Raw genomic sequence first — 3,792 nt, forward strand, 5'->3', positions numbered from 1 at the left:
GATTTGTCATAACTAGATTATTTCATAATTAGATTAGTTTATAGAAAGATAAAGAAAAAACTGGTATACGAAGAAACAAGTCGGTAATTAAAAGTGGTAGAAATAAACTGACAAAACCAAAATCTAATTAAATCTAATTAAATTGCTTCTAAATACTTTTTTTAAGTTGTCCATTACAATATAAGAATAAAAAATAAAAAACAGAAATCAAATTATCAAATGTTATATTCATGTCTTATAAGCTGTACTTAGGGCTGAAATGTGTGGATGCCATTATTCTGCTACTGTGCATCTTCAGGAATACAATATCTTAATATTCTTGAGACTACCACGGATGCTTTCTATATAAAGATTTTGCATTTCACGAGTTTCCTCCATGTCCAGATCTATTCGGAATGTCATGTTTTGTGAACCTTGCAGTCCACTTCAGGGCGAGAAGCAACCTAACTGAGCTGTTTCTTCGAGTCCTTTTTTATATTATGTTACTTGTTGGAGTGATGGAAGGAAAGAAGAGAATTATGAGTGGGGGGAGGGGGGAGAGGTGGAAGGAAATCATCAGTTTTCAATAACCGAGAATAGTTTTCCATATTTCATGTTGTACCTATTATCTCTATAGATTGTTAGGATGTTTTTGTATCTCTATAGCTTCTCTATACTTTCTTGTCCAGTCGACAAAGACAACACGACAGTAGTCATGAACATATCAGACTATAAAAAGACTGTAAGAAAAAGAAAGATGAAGACCTTCTCTCAGACAAAGCATATAAAAAGCTTGACAAAGATCCAACTAATACAATCACGCAAAACACTAAGATGTCCTGATGAAAAAAAAATAACATTCTCAGTAACATTTTCAAAACTAAATCAACATTAAAACCTACAAATCGTCTCCCACTAAGACTATATGAACTACCAAAAGTACAAATCAAACATCCCACTCAAACCGATTGTTAGTGCCATACACTCCCCGACATACAACTTATCCCGCTTCCTAGCATAAACATTATAACCTCTGGAAAATCATACATAACTAACTCAACGGACTTCATACAAAAGATTAAAAAAATCTGACTACGTCCCACAAACCTGCTTGTAAGTTTAGACGTAGAATCCCTTTTCACCCAATAAAAGACACATTAAATATAATAAAAGCCTCATATGAAGTCCCCTCTGACCTCATCCCTAATAGAGTACTGCTTAACAACTATTTATTTCTCCTATAACAACCAATTTTATGAACAAACTTCAGGAGCAGCACTTCAGGTGGACTCTCCTATTTCTTCTGTAATCATCAACATCTTTATGGAGCATTTTGAAAAAGAGATCCTCAGAAAAAACCAGAAGTTTGGTTCCGTTATGTAGACGATATATTCGTGATATAGAGACACTACAGAGCCGAATTCCGTAAATTCCTTATTTTCCTCAACAATCAATATTCAAATATCCGCTTCACTACAGACATAGAGAAAAACTTCTTCGTAGATATTCTTATCTCTAAGAAAGCTGACTATCAAGTAAATAAGAAAGCTGGCTATCAAGTAAAAAACCAACACACACAGATAGATACCTACATACCGAGTCGCACACTATCCAGTCATAAAAACAGCATAAAAACAGTCTGCAATCAATTCATTTGTACATAGAGCTTTCATCATCTCTGACAAAGAACATCTACAAACAGAACTCAATCACTTAAAAATAGCCTTACAACAAAACGGACACGACAAAAAAGACATAATCAAAACAATCAATAAACAAGACAACGGTCTCTAACACACAATCAGACGAAAGGATCTTAGTCATTCTCCCATATGTCAAAGGAACAGATCGGATTGGCAGAATGTTAAACAAACACAATATCCGAACTAACTATCTTTAAACCATCCAAAAAAATCTTAAGAACAAATCTTAAGAAATCCTAAAGATCAAAGATCACTCAACTCTGCAAGAGTATACAAAATATCTTATTCTTGTGGGTAAATTCATTGGAGAAGTACATTGGAGAAACTGGGAGAATGGTCAACATTACATCATTATACTTTCCAAGAAAGTATAGAAAAGCTATAGATACAAAAATACTCTAACAATCTAATAAAATAGAGATAATGGCTACAACATGAATAAAATGTGGAAAACTATTCTACTGATTATTGAGGACTGACCTACTTCCCCCACCTCTCCCTCCTCCCCACTCACAATTCTCTTCTTTCTCTCTATCATTCCAACAAGTAGCGTATAAAAAAGGAACAACCTGGAGAAACAGACTCAGAATCAGGCTGCTCCTCACCCTGATGAAGTGAACTGCAAGGTTCACGAAACATTGGCATTTTCCAAGAATGGATCTGGACACGGAGGAAACCCGCGAAACGCAAAATCTTTAAATACAATATCTTCTCTAATTTCATCGGAAATTAAATTTAATTTTATTGATAATCTACTTTAAAGTAGATTATTCCTGTCAAGATCTTGGACAAAGAATTAATAAATCGTGTTTAAATAATTATATGATTAATGTAATTGGTTAATTTTTCTCCGTTCGAGAATTCGGAGTGATTTCGTAGACTCAAAACTTCATCTAATATAATTAAATCTTAAAAGCGAGATTGTATATTGTTCGAGAGTGTATGTATATATATATATATATATATATATATAAGAGTGTCAAAACGTTGAATGAAATAAAGATGTTCAGATAGAATTTGGTATCAGAACTTAAGAGCTTGGTGTCAAAGTTTAATTACAATCAATATCAATTAAACTTCTTTCGCTTTCAACTACCGACTTATTTTTTCGATGTACCGGCTTCAAGATCTCTACTTTTCTACACTGAAAAAAAATATAGTCAATTTTAATAAATAATTAATAATAATAAATTTATTATAGTAGATTATATATTTATTATAGTAAATTTTAATAAATATTTAGAATACTGCCAGTTACATATTTATTAAATATAAAGATATATGTATTTGATACAAGAAATATTAATTTAACAATCATTTTTTTATTAAACAAATATTTACTAAGTAAATGTTTAGTTGGCAGTATTGAATTAAATATTTATTAAAATTAACTATATTTTTTCTCAGTGTATGTTATTATTAATATATACGATTTCTTAATATATACGATCGTGTCATTTCTTTTTTTTAATACTAAGAAGAAATACTAAGAATATCTAACTTTAATTGTAATATGATATTTATCCTCTTCCCTAAAAAAAGTTTAGAAAAAGTTTAGAAAATAGATTTAATGCGTTGTCAGTCTCCATTTGTGCACATTCTTCGACAAGAGCCTCTGAAGTTCATTTTGATTTAAAATTTTTCTATTGTGAAATTCTATTTCTTGTTTTTAATTTTTTTATTTTCAACTTTCTAATTCTCTTAAGTTTCTTATTCGGTTTTTGTTTTATATCGTTGGAGATACAAAAAGACAAGATGTAAAAAATAACAAAAAGCAAGAAACAGGAAACAAAAAGCACATGTAGAATAGGCTTAAGAGAATTAGAAAGTTGAAAAGTTAACGAACTTCGAAAGAAATAAGAAACACGTAGCAAAAAATACAATTGTTGATAAAATGATTGCGAGACGCAAAGGAGACAAAAAAACAAAAGGTAAAAAATAACAGGAAACAAAGAGCACATTGTAGATTAAGCTTTATATTACAGGAATTTCATTATTAAAAAAAATAATTTAAATAATTTTGTGCTAAAGTGCTGCTGTAATATTTGTGTTAAATGTTAAATAATAAATAAAATGTTTTTTCTAATTAACTATAATATATATATATATA

At 30.2% G+C, this 3,792-nt stretch overlaps 1 protein-coding gene across 2 annotated transcripts in view; it reads right to left on the reverse strand.

Moving 5' to 3' along the window:
* Nucleotides 1-3,792, reverse strand: part of LOC108686432 (protein CLEC16A) — an 11,399-nt gene that overhangs the window by 4,291 nt on the left and 3,316 nt on the right. The gene's annotated exons all lie outside the window — the stretch shown is intronic.

Source organism: Atta colombica, unplaced genomic scaffold (assembly GCF_001594045.1).
Source record: "Atta colombica isolate Treedump-2 unplaced genomic scaffold, Acol1.0 scaffold18, whole genome shotgun sequence".
In the NCBI taxonomy this organism is placed as follows: domain Eukaryota; kingdom Metazoa; phylum Arthropoda; class Insecta; order Hymenoptera; family Formicidae; genus Atta; species Atta colombica.